The following is an 18,594-nucleotide window of genomic DNA, read 5'->3' on the forward strand; positions in this document are numbered from 1 at the left end:
TGTCAGAGATAGAGTTGTTCTCTATTGATTATGAATTAAGTTCATTTCTTAATGATGGCAGCAGCTCTTTTATTCTTCTCTTCCCTACAGATGCTTTTTGGTCTGTCTTCCAATCGAAACTACTGTAATTACATACTTTGGTCTTAGAATTTTCATTAATATGACTCTATTACATAAAAGTTTATTGGAAAGCTGGATGTGTATCAATTAACAAGGTTATAATTAGATACCATTTTATTTTGTGCAAGGTATTTTATTTCCCTAAGTTCTCTGCAAATCTGAGAGCTCAGTCTCTCTTCTCACTTCCTCTTATAATGGAAATTGGGAAATCCAAAGAAGAAGAAAGACTTTTGTGAAATGAGTCTATTCTACTTTACCTTCTCGTGAAATGATTCTTGAAGAAAACAAATACAATGTAGTGCATGGGATGGAAAACTGTGGTGGCTTTTTGTTTTGTCTTATGAAAAAAAAAAAAGAGATGCATACTTGTTGATGCTGTAATATATCCAGTCATATTTTTAGAATAGATCATTTCTGAAAAATAATTGAAAGAGAAAAGTCTTATTTATATTATCTTTAGTATTAGTCTCCCGTTCTATCAGAGACATTAACACATCACAAATTGATCAAAACATGTTACAGTTAAATCTTTTTATTTTCTCAGAACATTCTATGTTTGGGAATAGGACAAGATTACAGTGTATGCCCTCTTAATCACTCAAGACAAGCCTCATTTATTTGCAGTATTGTCCCTTTGCATTTAGTGTAAGGGCAGTAATTTCAGCTGTAGTGAGTTCTTACTTTATGACAGTTCACTAGTCTACCACCTGAAGTTAAGATTATCTGCTGATAATTTTACACATACAGCTGAATTACAGGTGGATAATGCTAATTTGTATACTTTTTTTTTTTTTTTTTTAGAAGGCGTCTCACTCTGTTGCCCAGGCTAGAGTGCAGTGGCACCATCTCTGCTCACTGCAAGCTCTGCCTCCCGGGTTCACGCCATTCTCCTGCCTCAGCCTCCCGAGTAGCTGGGACTACAGGCACCTGCCACCACACCCGGCTAATTTTTTGTATTTTTAGTAGAGGTGGGGTTTCACCGTGTTAGCCAGGATGGTCTCGATCTCCTGACCTCGTGATCCACCCTTCTTGGCCTCCCAAAGTGCTGGGATTACAGGCGTGAGACACCATGCCTGGCCTAATTTGTATACATTTGTTTTTAATGCCCCTGCTCCCAACACCAAAGAAACAAGGTTGTAACCAGTAGGGTAATGGATTGCCAAGCCAGAATGTATTTTTTATATTTATTTTATTTTTTAAATTTTTTAATTTTTTAAATATATTTTTAAGATAGTCTTGCTCTGTTGCCCAGGATGGAGCGCAAGGGCAGAAGCTCGGCTCACTGCAATCATCACCTCCCAGATTCAAGTGATTCTCCTGCCTCAGTCTCCCTAGTACCTGGGATTACAGGCATGTGCCACCATGCCGGGCTAATTTTTTGTACTTTTAGTAGAAATGGAGCTTCATCATGTTGGTGAGGCTGGTCTTGAACTCCCGACCTCAGGTGATCCACTTGCCTTGGCCTCCGAAAGTGCTAAGATCGCAGGCATGAGCCACTATGCCTGGCCTGAACCAGAATTTTAAACAAGAACAAAAAGTTTAAATTAACTTTGGCTATTTTACATCTAAAGGTAGCACTTGAATTGTCAGATCAAATGTCACTGGAAAAGTCAACTGAAATCACAGATTCTGTTCTCATTTTTCTCCTGGCACCTTATCTATATGTCCTGTAAACTAAAGTGCTCACAAATTTTATAAAACAAAGTGGGACATGGCCGGGTGCGGTGCCTCACGCCTGTAATCTCAGCACTTTTGGAGGCCGAGGCGAGCAAATCACCTGAGGCTGGGAGTTCTAGACCAGCCTGGCCAACATGGTGAAACCCCATCTCTACTAAAAATACAAAAATTAGCTGGCCGTAGTAGCACGGGCCTGTGGTCCCAGCTACTCGGGAGGCTGAGGCGGATGAATCGGTTGAAACCGGAAGGCGGAGGTTGCAGTAAACTGAGATCACGAACGGAGTGAGACTCTTGTGTCAAAAAACAAAGCGGGATACTTTCAGGAGGGAAAGAGGATCCTATTAATAGATTCATTAGAGCAACTGACATAACTTGAATGGAGCTGGTAAAGCAGGCTCTGTGTTTACCCTAACACTTTTAAACATCATTGTTAAGGTTAACATTCATTCAGTAAATATTATTGAGCCCCAATTATGTGTCAGATACTGGAGATACAGGATACGAGAGTCGCAGACGTTGCCTCAAAAGAGATGATAATTGAATAGGGCAATTAAGAACCAATACAGTTCCCAAGGCTAGAAGGAAAAACTAATAATGGAGAAGATGATACGATGAATTATTTTTATTTTTATTTATTTATTTATTTATTTTGAGACAGAGCCTCACTCCGTTGCCCAGGCTGGAGTGCAGTGGTGCGATTATGGCTCATGGAACTTTGAATCCCCGAGCTCAAGTGATCTTCCCACCTCCCTCCTGAGTAACTAGGGCCACAAGTATGCACCACCACGTCAGGCTGATTTTCTTCTTTTTTGTAGATATCAGGTCTCTCTGTGTTTCCCAGTCTCTTCTCAAATTCCTGGGCTCAAGCGATCCTCCTGCCTTAGCCTTCCAAAGTGCTGAGATTACAAGTGTGAACCACTGTGCCTGACCTAAGGTTAATAGTTTTTAACAATCTAATTTTGTATGTTTGATTTTATACTTTTGTTTTTATTCAATAAAGTAATACAACTTGCAGTCCTTTAGAGTAGGTGGTATTAAAGCCCAGATACCTTTCCCTGGAGAGGGCATCCACCCTCCAGCGGTGTCAGCTGTTCATAGCTCACAGCTGCTCCCAGCCTCTGGACAACTGCTTTTGCCTCATGTAATTACCTTTCATCACCCTTGGAAGTGCAAAAGGCTGAACCTCTTGGTTCAAGCCCTCTACCTGTAGATAAGGCCAAGAATAGACTTTATGTGATATAGTCGCCTGTGGCTACTGAGTGCTGGAAATGTGGGTAGAAACTGAATTTTTAATTGAATTTTAATCCGTTTAAATTTGAATAGCCACATGTGGCTGATAATGACTATTGGAAAGCGCACTTCTATGGTAAAATATACAGAGCCAGGCTTCTGTGGTGGCTTTCACTGATCCCCAGGATCACAGAGTGCCAATATCCCTAATCGAGGCTGGCACTCAACTGTGGTTTGACTGTGCATGTGTTATGATCCCCAGGCATTAGTGTTCTGTAGCCTATTTTAGAGTATTATTAAGGATATTTGAGGATGCTTTTTAAAGTTATGATATTAAACTTATGGAAGAATTTCTCCAACAGTGCTGTCCTGGAGTATCTGAGTAAGATATTGGGGTTTGGCCTGTCCAAGAAGCTGTCATTTCTGTTGTTGGACCAAAGGCATTCTGAATGGTGGCTCAGCATTGTGAAAAAGTGGGGCTTTCTTTGGGGACCTCATTCATTTTGGAACCATTTTCACTTTGGGTCTGGGTCCAGTGGTGCAACAGTAATTTGGGAGTAAAGAATCAAATTTGGAGGCTGGGCATGGTGGCTCATGCCTGTAATCCCAGCACCTTGGGAGGCCGAGGTGGGTGGATCACCTGAGGTCAGGAGTTCGAGACCAGATTGACCAACATGGTGAAACCCCATATCTACTAAAAATACAAAAATTAGCTGGGCTTGGTGGCGGGTGCCTGTAGTCCCAGCTACTCAGGAGGCTGAAGCAGGAGAATCACTTGAACCCAGGATGCGGAGGTTGCAGTGAGCAGAGATTGCGCCACTGCACTCCAACCTGGGCCACAGAGTAAGACTTTGTCTCAAAACAAAACAAAACAAAACAAAACAAAACAAAATCAGATTTGGTTAATGCAAGGGGGAATAGTACAGTGCAAAGTAGTGGAGGAAAAATACTTTCTAAAAAAGTCTATCAACTAGTATGAAACCAAAGAAGCTGTCTCACACATCCATTTTAAAGTTTGAGAAGATAAATATGAAAATAGATTTTCTACATTAGAGAACAAAATCTTGTTTTCTGTCATACTTAGTAAGTTAGAAAACACTTAGGGAATGAAGGCGCTGAAATTAGTTTGTGCTATTCAGTACACTGCTACATAGAGCTACTGAGTTTATCACCTATTTACCAGGGAGTGTGAAGGAAGTTACGTATTCTCTAAATCCGTTTTCTTGCCTGTAAATGGGAACAGTTGTATTTACCCAGTCTCTCGTGTGGTTTTATGAGGCTTACCCAGGGTAACAAAATGTTTTGGACCTATAAACTGTTAGGGAAACAAAAACTACTCTAGTAGTTTGCTGAGACTCCTTTATTTGTGCTTTTATGGTTTTGTTTTGCAGAGTTTGTTGACCTTGACTTTTTTAATTCACCTAAATCAGTGATTGTAATTTCAAAAGGCTCAAGATCCCAAACAGGTAACTTAAGTGAATTGGCCAAGTCGGGACTGTGGGGAACTTGACAGGCTCACCTGTCTAAAAGGGGCAGCCTTACCCAGTGCTGTGCTTTTGATGTGTGCTAATGTGAGCCCAGAGTTGAGCCCAGAGTTGCAAGAGATTTTCTTTTTAACATGGTAGAATTATTTTAGTATAATTGGTGGTACAAACAAAGCTCATTTATAGTCTGTATCCAGCCTGCAGGCCACCAATTTGCAGTTTTTGCTTCCTTCCAAAAAGGATTTAAAATGAATTATATTGAAATATGCAAAAGTAGAGGAAAAAAGCAGAGGAGGGAATGAAAGGAATAGAATAAGCTGTTTTCTGTTGATCAATAGTAATTTATTAAGCCCTATCAGTCTGTATGCTTGGGGGAATGCTAACAAAATAGGAAACATCATCTCTGACCTCAAGGGGCATATGAGGTCCCTAGGGAGATAAGCAAATGCATGCAGTCTTAGGGAATAATAATAATAATTTAAAAACAAGATATAATTCAGTGTGAGATGGGTCGGTACAGACCAGTGCTTCTCAAAGTATAGTCTGCAGACTGGCACCAAGCTGTACTGTTTATTACTCATCTGTGATGAGATAAGAACGGAAATTGAGATAAGAACTGAAATTGATAATACATGCTTAGGAACATCCAGAGCAATTCAACAGAGTGCCTCTTCTGGTTAATTTAATTAAAAAAATCGGGGCACATGTTTTTGAGTTTTTGTTTTGTGTTTTGTTTTTTTAATTTTCATTTTTCTTGTTATTCACATTTATTGTACTTTACAAAGTATCAGTCAGCAGCAGATTGAGTTAAAAACAAAACCAAAGGCAGACAGATAAGAAAACACTGGCTCTTCACTATGAATATGTTGAGAAGCATTGTTAGACATCAGCATTTGAGAAGTCGAAGAACGTATAATTTGCTCTCAGATGAGATTTTTTGGCTCTAGATTAATTTATTAAATGACCAATTCTTTAAAACTTATTAGAAAAATCGCCTTAAACTGGTTTAAGACAATTCACCAAAGCTGTTCCACTGTGAGAGTCAGGGCATATGCTGAAAAATCTATAGAAAACAGTAAACTGTGTTTAAGGGAAAATTTATCCAATTACACATAAACCACTGAGAAATTGAGATCTGCTGAAAGTTTGAAATTTGAAACATGAGGAATTGACATTCAGCTGAGCAATCCTTATAAGTTCACAGCTAACTAACTGGCCTTGGAAATTAGACCAAAGTGTGTGTGTGTGTGTGTGTGTGTGTGTGTGTGTGTGTGTGTGTGTAATCTTTAATTAGAATCAGTTGAAAGTTTGAAAAACAGTCATTCAGAAAATTGATTTCTAGTGAATAAATTTAATTCCAGTATTAGAGAATGCTTTATGGACACGTTAAGTTAGAACACAAATTTCTCTCCTGATGACTTTGGCATGGCAAGTGAATGACTCATTGTGGGCTTCCCAAGAACATGTATGTATAAACCATGATATATAGACAGGGAGAAAGTAGCTGGGATAGGACATGTGATTAGGCTGCTCCATCCAGTGTTTTCTTCTGTAAGAATTTTCCCAGCATTTTCTTCCATTCCTTTCTCTTTTATGGCATCATTTATTTTTACCCCAATCTGAGGATTTAACATTCAACAATTGCTAGATTAGGAAATATCCACTTTGTTGAGGAAGCAAATTCTCCAACGCTTCTTATCTCATTCACAGGCATTCATGGAGCGACTATTTGATGCCAGTCACTGTGTTAGTAGCTACTGGAAGTACACTCACCAAGCAGGAAGTACACTCACTACAGTCACTTAATATTCCCCTTTTTACTATTCTATCTTAAAATCTAGCAGGTAGGACAGAGTGAGGCAGCTATCCATGCTTGGGGTTGGGTGAGATGGGCTAAATGGAGCATAGTGGCCCAGAATGAGAGTTGGTCCTCGAACAGGTTGAGAAAGGTTTCCGTGTGAGGGTACAGGCCAGTGCAGAGTGTCACAAGTAAAGTAGGGGGTTCATACAAAAATCCTACTTACAAATGTTTATAACAGTTTTGTTCATAATGGTCCAAAACTAACACAATTCGTATGTCCTTCAATGGGGCAATGGTTAAACTGTGGTATATCTAGACTGTGGCATATTATTCAGAAATGAAAAGAAATGGACTACTGCTAAGTTCAGAATCTTAGATGGATATCCAGGGAATTTGGCTGAGTTAAAAAAAGTCAATCTCAAAGGGATAATATCCTCTAAGTAATGCATTTATAGAAACTGGAGTAGATTAGTGGTGGGATTAAAGGTGGTGGTGGTTCAGGAGGATGATATGTATGGATGTAAAAAGGACACCATGGGAGATTCTGGCAGTCATGGGACTGTTCCGTATATTGACTATGGTGGTAGAGACATGAATCTCTACATATGATAAAACTGCATAGAGCTAAAGACCTACGCACATGAGTCCATGTAAGATTTGGGAAATCTGAATAAGATTTGTTTGTTATATTAATGTCAATCTCCTAGTTTGTGATTTTACATTACAATTTTGTAAGATGTTTCTTGGTGGGGAAATTAAGTAAAGGGTATGTGGGATCCCTCTGTATTACTTACTATACCTGTGTAAGTGAATCTGCTTCTTAATCAAAATAAAACTTTTAATTTTAAAAAAAGAAAAAGCTAACCAAGATCAAGAGGTCACCCTTGTAGGCAGACTGCCCCATCCAGGGTGTCAGAATTGAGGAAGCTGTGGAGGGTGTTGCAGGCTGCCCAGCGTGTGGTGTTGGAGCCTGAGATGATGAGAAAGAAGTCTCAGTAGGGTGCAGGGGGTGGTGATTCCGCACAGGATCCCAGAAGAGATGAGAGGCAGATAGAGGGGTCCACATGAGGCAGCCAGAATGTCAAGGGTGACAAAGTTGTTGCTACAGAGACATGGTTGGGTAAGGAATACCTGGTAAGGTGGTCACGCAGGTTGCCTTTGATGTTGGGAGGTTGAAGAGGTGACTGGCTGTGTCTGAGGGTGGTGCATGAGAAGATGCCAGAACTTGACCATGCAGAGGACTGTGTCTGCACAAAGGGGCAGCCTGGCATGGGATCTAGGAGCCCACACAATGTGATGAGCATATCTGTGTGATAAGGTAGCTTGGAATGGGCAGTTGGGGCCCAAAAAGGCTGAGAAGAGGTCTATGCCCACGGCATTAGAGAACAGGTCATGTGAAGGAGGACTTCCACATGAAACAGTGGCACACGTGGGTGCCTGGTGGAAGCCCAGGAAAGCAGTAGCTAGATGTGGGATGTTGGAATCTTGGTAGGGTGAGGAGGTCATTTGCATGGGGAGAGGGTTATGGCAGTGATGAGAGATTGTTTACATTTGGGAAATTATCCAAGAAGTAAATACATTAAAGATAATAAGAACCAGATGTTTTTTAACTATTGGAGATGGGAATAAAAAATATGGAAAAGAAGAAAACTAAAATTAACCCAGTGGCACTGCATTGAAATTGGAAGCAATATTATAAATTTGTTATGTTTTATATATATGTAGAATATATACAATACATTTCCTATCTGTCTACTGAGATAGCATGGAAACAGTGACATCCAATAGCACGTAACACATGTAGCACTCAAATGTTGATTTCTAGATTCCTGTCTTTGCTAAAAGAACTAAGGGTCCCTGAAGACATGTCTGATTCTAAGTCTAGAACAAGGAAAATATAAAATAAGTCTGAAGTATCTTGTTTTGCAATAAAGCAAGCAAGGGCTCAAATAATAATGGGGAGACAGCAAAAGGAACCAGAGGCCAGTTCAGAGGAACTTGCACTGAAACAATAATAGCAACAAAATAAATGTATTACAACCCAGTGAATACAATGAAAAAGGAGTTCATAGTGATATAAATAAGTAAATTATCAAATTTACAGATCAATGTGGAAGAGAATGTTTACCTTATTTCACGGTACCTCCCCCTAAACTACTTGCTGGTTTTAAAGAGTCACATTACAGTGGAGGAGCCCTGCAGAAACTACCCTAATTAAGTCAGCAAAGTGATCATCATTATAATGAGATGAATCAAAATTGTGTGATACCTGGTAAAATGCAGTAAGAAGAGCAGAACATCACTTCTATGCTATTATTGTAAAAGATGCACACCTGTCAAAGATGCAAACCTGAATCTAATCAAGACAAAACATCAGACAAACCAAAATTGAAAATAGTCTTCAAAAGTGTCAAGACCCTGGCAGTCAAGAAAATATTGAGGAACTGTGTCCAGTTGAAAGAGCCTTAAAGGCCGAGGGTAATAGTGTCCTTTTGCTGTAAAAAAGCATTTTCAGACAATTGGCAAAAATAATGGAGTCTCTAAAGATTAAATGGTAGCAACATCATATTCATATGAACATGAAATTTCCTGACTTTAATTGATCTGTGCTGTATAACAGGATGTCCTTACATAACAGAATGTTCTATAGGAAATACACATTAAAGTATAGTGTGGTAATGGGACATTGGGTTCAGTGTTTTAATACTGAATGGTTTTACTCCTAAATGATTCAGTGTTTGTTTGTTTTTTAAAGTTATTTGTTCCCTACTGGCAATATTTCTGTTAAGTTTGAGATTTGTCTCATTTTTTAATAAATCTAAAAGTTGAACAAAAAATTTAAAAGTCAGAATCGCTTGGGAAGATTTTAATAGCCCCATTCTTAGAGATTGGTGGTTATAAATATTAACATGAAGCACATTACTGCATCATAATTGCAAACCTGTAACATAATTTTGTATTTTAAACTATTACAGAGAACTTCAGTCATCAGCATAGAGAGTGGTGTCATGAATACCCATGACCCAGATTCAACAATTAGCAACAGGTGGCCAATCTTGTTTCATTGAAACCTTTTTCCCCCTAACAGATTACTTAGAATAAAATCTAGACATCATATCATTAGTAAACATTTTCAGAGTTCATCTCCATACAGTAACATCTTGTGTATACTTTTCAGGTGTAACCACAACGCAGATACTGTCACACACCTGTTTCACCTTGTATTCCCAGTTGCCAACAGCCAGCTGCTAATGTGAGGAACAGGGAAAGCTGGGAGGCTGGTTAGTGACATTTTTTTTTAGATTACAGAAAAAAGGACACCCTTTCATAGTCTTCTCTCTGGCATTTATTTTACAGTGCTCCTCAAATATCTTCTCATTAATCTTAACAATTGTCCTATCATCAACCTTAAAATTTTTGATGGTGATAAATAAAGGAAGTGTTAAACATTCTTTCTTGTGTGAACAGCACCTCAGGATATTCAAATAGTTGTTCAGGGAAAGTTATTCTTGATAGGAAAATACCAGCTAATAAATGAATGATGAATGATAGAATTTGAATATCACCGTTTTATATTCCCTGTTGAAATAATAGAACCAGGCAATAATAATAAATGACTTATCCAACTGTGAGGTGAAAACCCTATGAGGAATTTTATAATGGTTGTATTGAACTAATAACATAAAGAAATCAATGATTAATCTAAACAAAAATAGAAGCATCCAGGTATTATGTATTCCTTAATAAAGCAGTAAGACTCACAAACCACCTTCCAAATAAGGCAGAAACTTGAACCTGATTCTGAAAGCCTCTAGTCTAAAGATCATGCTACAGGAAATATAAGGGATAAATGAGCCCATTAAATAACACCATGGGGATGCAACCAACCAAAGTCCAGAATGGAGAAATTCTACAAGACAACAAATAACTTAAAAAAAAAAATAGAAGGAGGAAGAGAAAATTTGTTCAAATTAAATGAGATCTCAGCAATATATTAGTGTAATGCAAATGTGTGCATTACAAATTGTACAAAATATGGGCCTTCCACTGGCTCTCAAGGAAAGAGCGGCTATACCTATTTTCTAAGTTAAATATTTAGAGGCTTCATTAATGCAAGAAAATGGATATTGAGCAATTAAGCTTGGGGGAAAATGCAAACTGTACATACAACCACACTGACAGGACTCGGATTACAATATATTTACATCTGATATATTTAAATGGTGGCTGTCTTTTCAACATGACAAATTTCTAGCTGTTTATTCTGAACTGTGGTTTGACTCTATTGTCTGTAAGAGTGAGGATTACCAGCTCCTTGCTGTTACATAGATGGTCCATCCACTAAGCATAATTCATGCCCATCATTAAAATCACGCTTAATGTTTCTGTGATCTAAATATTTTATGTTATTTACATTTGTTGTTTTCTGCTTCCATGGAGAGTTCTCCAGTGAGCTATAGTTGCATAAAATCAGCACATTTTCATCTTTGCCACACAGATAGTGGCAGGAGACTGATGTGTAAGAGAGAAAAGGATGCTTAAAACAGTAAAATTCTATTGAAAAAAATCAATAGTTTGTTTTCAGTTAGGAACAAAAGAATAAGGTTATAGATTTTTTTTATTCCTAAGACACAATATTGATGGGTTCCATTAAAGCCCATGAGAAATTCGATTTTTAATGGAGTTGTTCTTTCACATATGCTGAACAGATTGATTTAGGAAGTTCTTATGCACACTATTTGAAGGCAAGTGTGGAAACTGTTTCATATAAATAAGGAATATGCTAAAGCTAGGAGAAATTTTTTAAAACCATGTGCAGAATATAGAGTATCACTATATTTAAATATGATTTAAAGTAAATTTTGTTAAAAAATTTACTTTTATTTTGTGCTGAATTTAAGCCACAAGGTAGTGAAATGTCACTATGTAATTCAGCACCTTTTTCTATAAAGGGCTTTCCACGTTCCAGGAATTTTGTAGTGCTGTACCCTAGAAACACTGAGAACAGCATACAATCCACAGATATCACTGGCTTGCTTCTTGATAATGACCACTTTAGGCCTAAAACATGTAATTAAGCTCCAGCACTAAGCATCTCAATGAAGGATATTGCTAAGTAACCAGTTTGCAACCTACTTAATTAGCATAAACAAAAAAAGCACCACTTAGACTTGCAGTCCTGGGGCACCAGTGGGCCTCTTTTCATTTGCAGCACTTCTTGAGCAATTTTGAAAAGAGGAAGGGATAATGAAGATTATTACCCTGTTGCCCTGTTAGACACACTTAGCGTTAGAACTGGAAAGAATAAGAAATTAAAGAAACACATTAGCCCTTTTTCGTACGAATTCTGAAATTCATGAATTGTTAAGTAGATTTTATTCTGGATATAGGAAGGATTCTGTGGGGGCTTAATCATTAGAAATTATTCCTGACCTCTTGAGAGAGCTTCCTCTGTATTTTGAAACTCATGATGAGACTCAGTGTAAAAGGGGCTCCTGACTTGGCTCAAGGAAACGCTTAAAATTTATGTTGAAGCAAATTTTGGCAAAATAGATTACAGTCCATGTTCACTCAATAATTTATAATAGTTATTTTTGGCATCTACTACATAGAAATTATTTTAGTAGAACAAGAAGAATGTAGGGAAACCAGGTGAGAGATTATTGCCATCATCTGAGAAAGAGACAGTAGTGACTTCCACCAGGTAAATTTAGTGATGCTAGAAATAAGAGAACTGAAAGGATCCAAGATAGATGTGGGAGATAAATATAGCAGGATCAGCTGTTATAGAGAAAGGAAGAAATCAAAAGGATGTTTAGTCTTCTAAGATAGACAGCTTGGTAGAATATGGTCCTAATTAGTTCAATAAAAATACGCAAGGGAGGTTAGTTATTTAAAGTCATAGCTTTGGAAACAGTTAACCTTTTCATTTTTAGTGCTATACCTTTTGCTCTCGTGTTGGATGTTCTTTAAGGCAGAAATTGATTCATTCATCTATATTTATTGAGTACCTACAATGCCTTGTGTTGCAATAAGCCTTTGGGGACCCAGCCCCTGCTTCATGGAAAAAAATGGATATTTAACAAATAGTCACACTAATGAAACTGTAATTATAAACTGAAGTAAATGTTCTGAAGGAATAGAGTATGGTTCTCTGGAAGTATACAGTAAATAAATTTGCCAGAGGCAGGGATGGAGTGACACTGTTGAAAAAGCTTCCGTGAGTAAATGTCTCTTGAGCTCAGTTCTAAAATGTAAGAGTTACATAGAATAAAGTGTGTAGTAAAGTGTGTAGTATGTTTGTGTATGTGTGTGTGTGTGTGTGACAGAGAGAGAGAGAGAGAATGGGAATGGAATGGAGAGGAATGGGATATTCCAAGTAGAGGGGACAGAATCTGCTAAGGTTTGGCTTCTAGAGATTAAAACCAAGGCCATTGGCCAGGCTGGGTGGCTCACGCCTGCAATCTCAGCACTTTGGGAGCCTGAGACGGGCAGATCACAAGGTCAAGAGATCGAGACCATCCTGGCCAACACGGTGAAACCCCGTCTCTATTAAAAATACAAAAATTACCCAGGCATGGTGGCGTGTTCCTGTAATCCCAGCTACTCAGGAGGCTGAGGCAGCAGAATCGCTTGAACCTGGGAGGCGGAGGTGGCAGTGAGCTGAGATCATGCCACTGCACTCCAGCCTGGCGACAGAGCGAGACTCCATCTAAAAAAAAAACACAAACAAACAAAAACCAAGGCCACTGCAGTACAGAGAGGAAGAAGAGAAAAATACAAGGGGAACCTCAAAAGACAAGTAGAAGCTATCTCATGCTGGACTCTGGGCTTCATAGGATGATGTACAGATTTAGGACTTTATTCTAAGACGATAGCAATCCACTGAAGTGTGACAAGATGACTGTAGCCACTACGTGGAAGCTGAATTCAGACGCTGTTGGGAGAATAGTTAGGAGGCAATGGAAGTTCCTGAGCAAGAGATAAAGATGGATTAAACAAGGATGGTAGCAACTGAGAAGGAAAGAAGCCATTCTTAAGAGGACTTTGTATGGACAGGGTATTTGGGGTGAGGGTGGGTTGGCAAGCTGATGTGAAAGGTGATTCTAGGCTTCTTGGCTTGTGTGACCAAATGGAATAAAGTTGTTGCTCACCAAATTATTTAAACCTGGAAGGAGCCTGGGTTTGGAGAAGGGAGACATTCATTCTCTTTGAGACCTGTTGAATTCTGAGGTAACTTTGAGACACTGCATTAAAGATTTAAAGACGCCTTTGAATATATAGATTTGGAGTAAAGGACAGAACTTCTGGATGCACGTATGTGGAGAAGTAGAAATCCAAGCCATGAATGGTGAGATTATGGAGTCACACAAGAGATTTGAGGACTGAGCCTTGAGAAGCTTTGGCATTCATGACTGGATGGAAGAAGGCAAACTTGTCATGGTAAGAAGGCAGGACAGCCCACAAAAATAGGAAGAGAATGAATGGCAGAGTGAGATATTATGGAAACTAGGAGATGAGAGTGTTCAATTAGGGGAGAGAGGTAACAGCAGCAAAATCTACTGAGAAGAAAGTCAAGCTAAGTTGAGGACTGAGAAATATGTGGGATTAGCAACAGTAATTCAGTTTTGATGAGAACAAATGCTACTTCAGAGTGCCCTAATAATCCTGCTTGTAGTTGGTATTGAGCAAATTTCTGGGACCTTTGATTTTCTATGTTCTGATGCTCAGGTTTCAAGACAAACAAATGATATAAGGCGGAAAGCTTTGGACTTGGTATTAGAAGACTTTACTTCAAGTGTTTGTGCCTCTGCCTACCAGTCACATGACCCTAGGCAAGTTGTTTTCTCTTTCTCTTTAAGCCCAGTTATGCAACTGCAAAGGAATTGGGATAAAACAATTACTTCATAAAGTTATTGTAAAAAAAAAAGTGTGTGTATTATCTCATTGCCTGCTACATACAAAGAACATAATCAACTATATATATATATATATAATGTATATACAATTTTGTCTGCATTTTCCAAATTCTCTAAACAGCATATTATTAATCTTTTAATCAAAGAAAAACCAAAATCACAAACTTTATTTGTAAGCGAGAAAATTATAATGGAAAAGGTTTTTGAAAAATCTGACTGTCTAATCAGTAAGAAACATTGCTGGGCCATGTGCCCATACAGGATTTTTATCTATGTGTCCACAGATTTTATGTGTTACAGAATCCAAGGTAAAGAGCTGTTTTGTGTGATGTGGCTGTCTCTCCTAGAGTTTCATAACTATAATGAGCATTGAAACTTTGATTCACTTTCCTGCTTGGGTATTCTTCTATGTCCATGGAAATCAACACTGTCAATTTTGATTTCTTCTTTTTTGGCATTTACTATGTATTTTATAAAGAAACATTGAAAACTACCTTTGTTGCCACTGATATTTCCCAAAGATAGTGAGGTACCTTTCTAAATTGAACTCTGATTTTTGCAGAAAAGAGGAGTGATAGTTATTCTTTTGATGATCAATATGGAAAAGGTGTGAAACCCATGAGGATCACTGAAAAAAAATTAATGAGTCTTCCATTTAATGATGTCAGAATTCAGTGTCTAAAACTCCAAATAATTTGCTTTACCCAATATAATGTCAGAAGCAGAGGAGCATAGAAAGAAAACCCTGGACTGGGGATTGGTGTCCAGCTCCTGCCCTACCACTAATGAGCTGTGAGACCCTGGACGAGGCTCACACTGCTCTAGTCCGGTTCGCTTTGGGGATAAAATGAGAAAGAAACAATGGGAAAGAGAAGAGGTTGAACCACTGTTCCTTTCGTCTGTAATATTCACCAACTTTCCGATTCTGTGACAAAGTCATGAAATCCCTTTAAGGAAGACTCTGTTAGTGTGTTTTAGTGTTTGTTTACAGATTATTAGCTGACACAGAACTGTCAGTTGGGAGTTAGTGATCAGGGAAAATTAAAACTCTTTTGTTTGGAGTCAATGCCAACAAAACATTAATCTAAGATGAAAAATAAAGCATATCTGAAAATGCTGTGTAAGTCTGTGGGGAAAGTAACGGTAATAAAGAGACAACCATGTATCTTGTTGCTCTTTTTATATTATAGACACTTAAGCAGGGGCTTGAAAACACACATTGCTCTGGAAAGAGTTTAATGATTTATTTTGCTGTAGTTTATTGAATTTAGCTTAATTTTACGATTTGCCAAGTTATTCTTAGGAAACACAGGTTAAAAATGTTATTAAAATATAAACACATTTTACATTAATAAAATTTTAGTGGAAATTAGAAAAGCAAACTATTAAAGGATCTATCTCTTCATGTTTTAAAAAAGCAACCAAATAGCACATTTCTCTTTTGTGTTCAGTTTTTACTTGTACGTTTTAGGCAACAGAATTACAGAATTTCTTTTCTCTCTCTTATCAGTGACTAAAGACGATATGGAAACATTTTGGTTGTAAAATAGCTGTTTTTAGAAAGGAGGAGCCTGCTTGCATGCAAAAGAATGCAAATAAGATACTGAAAAACCCTCTGATCTTTAGCCCAGACTCCCTTTTCCCTCTAAAGCAACTACTGTTAACAGTTTGGATTGGATCTTTCCAGACCCTTTCCTATGGATTTTATACTCATAAATAAGTACTTATGGAAAATACACAGAATTATTCAGTGTTTTGTATTTTTATTTGAAATAGATTTTATATTATTTATACTACTCTTTTTTTTTTTTTTTTGAGATGTATTCTTGCTGTGTTGCCAGCCTGAAGTGCAGTGGTGTGATCTCGGCTCACTGCAACCTCTGCCTCCGGGTTCAAGCCATTCTCCTGCCTCAGTCTCCCAAGTAGCTGGGACTACAGGTACCCATCACCACGCCCAGCTAATTTTTTGTATTTTTAGTAGAAATGGGGTTTCACCACATTGGCCAGGATGGTCTCGATTTCTTGACCTCGTGATCCACCCACCTCGCCCTCCCAACGTGCTGGGATTACAGGCGTAAGCCACTGCGCCCAGCCTATACTACTTTTTAAAACTCGAAACTGTCTTGGAGATACAACATTAAGTTTTACCTTACTCTGCTTAACTCCTCTATACTACTCCTCTTTAACCCCTTGGACCATAGTTTATTTAACCTGTTCTCTAAATAGCATCTTTGTTTCAAAATGCTCCTAAGCTTAACTATAATTTAATAACTTTGTTTTACTTTAAAACTCTAGTCTGAAATATGTTTAAATCCACTAATATAGCACTCATTTTTGATATTAGTTGTTTTTTGTTTTTTGGTTTTTTTTTGAGACAGAGTTTTGCTCTTGTTGCCCAGGCTGGAGTGCAATGGTGTGATCTCTGGCTCACCACAACTTCCACCTCCCGGGTTCAAGCCATTCTCCTGCCTCAGCCTCCAGAGTAGTTGGGATTACAGGCATGTGCCACCACACCAGGATAATTTTGTATTTTTTTGTAGAGATGGGGTTTCTCCATGTCGGTCAGAGTGGTCTCGAACTTCCAACCTCAGGTGATCCACCCGCCTTGGCCTCCCAAAGTGCTGGGATTACAGGCGTGAGCCAATATGCCTGGTGATATTAGCATTTTGGATCCAGTAATGTCAGTATGTGGAATGGAAGTACACAAAGCTTACAGGATGTTGTCCAGAGGCTATTGTGGATCTCTAGATGTTTTGCATCCTTTTTTTAAGGAAAGATAATTATAGGTTTAATAAGAGATTCTGAGACTAAATTATGTATGTTAGCAAATGGAATTCCTTTTGGACTGTTTACTTGTTGCTATAATGCATAAATGTTGTTCAAACTTTTTAAGAACCCTTCATGGCAGAGGAAAGCAATAGTGGCCCCATTAGATGCAAACTTAGCCTGAAGCAGTTTACCAGCAAGCAGAAAATTTGTTTGAAGTCTAGTATTTTATCTTAAATATTTATGTGAAGTCTTAGTTTAATTTTAAAAAGTTATTTTAGGTTACATAATATCTAGTAAATTTGACAGTCAGGGAAGATGCAGCCTATTTATCCCATGGCTTTGAGGGCTTACGAGGTGTGCTGCTGGATGGCCTTGCAAGTCCAAGGGTCGCAGTTAGAAACTGACACACAATGCTTCCTTATGAGTTATTACCATTGAGAAGTGTGGCAAAATCACTAATACCTACTCTTAGAATATCCTTGCAGTGCATTAATACCTTATTTTTCACATATGTCTTTATCAAGGCTCTATGCTTACAAGTAGTAGAAACCCATACAACTACTTTAATTTTTAACAATGTGTGCATTGGGGGTGAAGGGGTTTATTAAATGCAGAGAGATTAGTGTGTCTCACGGAACCAATGTCAGAGAGTAGAGGGCTTCACGAAGAACCAAAGTTGGGAACAGGAAAGGAACAAAACCCAGGTGAGCTGGGATCTGTGCCTCACTGGGCCTAACTGGACTTTCTCTTGACTTTTCTCTGAGCATGTGATCCATGAGTCTCCATCTCTTTGCACATCGTGAGCCAACATGTGAGACCTCTGCTCAGCTTCTGTATCAATGTGCTATCTGTTCAAATGACCAGGAGAAGCAAATGAGCATTTTTCAGTTTCAGTTTTGTATTTACAAGGAAGGGACTCTGTATCAGAATAGGTCTCCAAACATGGGTATACTTGAGTTGGGATAAGAATTCAAGACTAAAAATAATTCACAAAAAAGTGACAAAATGTAGTACTGATATATTTCAGTTCCCTTGTAATTGACGTAATTGCCTTTAAATTGTCTATAGAAGGCTTCCTATCACCTATCACTTCCCATCTTACAAAATACTTATTTTGAGAACCTATAATATGTAGCAATGAGTATATTAATACATCAAAAATATATCTGGCTTGTGTTCTATTACTCAGATCCCTCAGATACCAGAAACTAAAGATAAAGTCAGTTAAACTCAGTTAAAGAAGGGAAAATAGGGGTAATTTAACTGTCCTCTAGCTGAAAGTCCAGGTTCAGGGTGATATTCTCAACACAATTCTATAATAATTATTATTTATACTTGGACAGTTTACTTAAGGAAGAAAATCAATGTTTTCCCTAACGCCAAGAGAATCTAAACTTTCTTGGAATGTTAAGCTGATTATACCAAGATTAATGAAATTATAGTCAGTAAGTAAAATAGTAAAAGCCCTCTTACTAAACTCTTCTATCACTTTTAATGATTTGTCATCTATATAAACAATTATATCATCTGCAAATGATGTCAATTTCATTTTCTTCTTTTCGTTTCTTTCATTTCTAGTTCTTGTTTTAATGCC

Source organism: Macaca mulatta, chromosome 6, assembly GCF_049350105.2.
Source record: "Macaca mulatta isolate MMU2019108-1 chromosome 6, T2T-MMU8v2.0, whole genome shotgun sequence".
In the NCBI taxonomy this organism is placed as follows: domain Eukaryota; kingdom Metazoa; phylum Chordata; class Mammalia; order Primates; family Cercopithecidae; genus Macaca; species Macaca mulatta.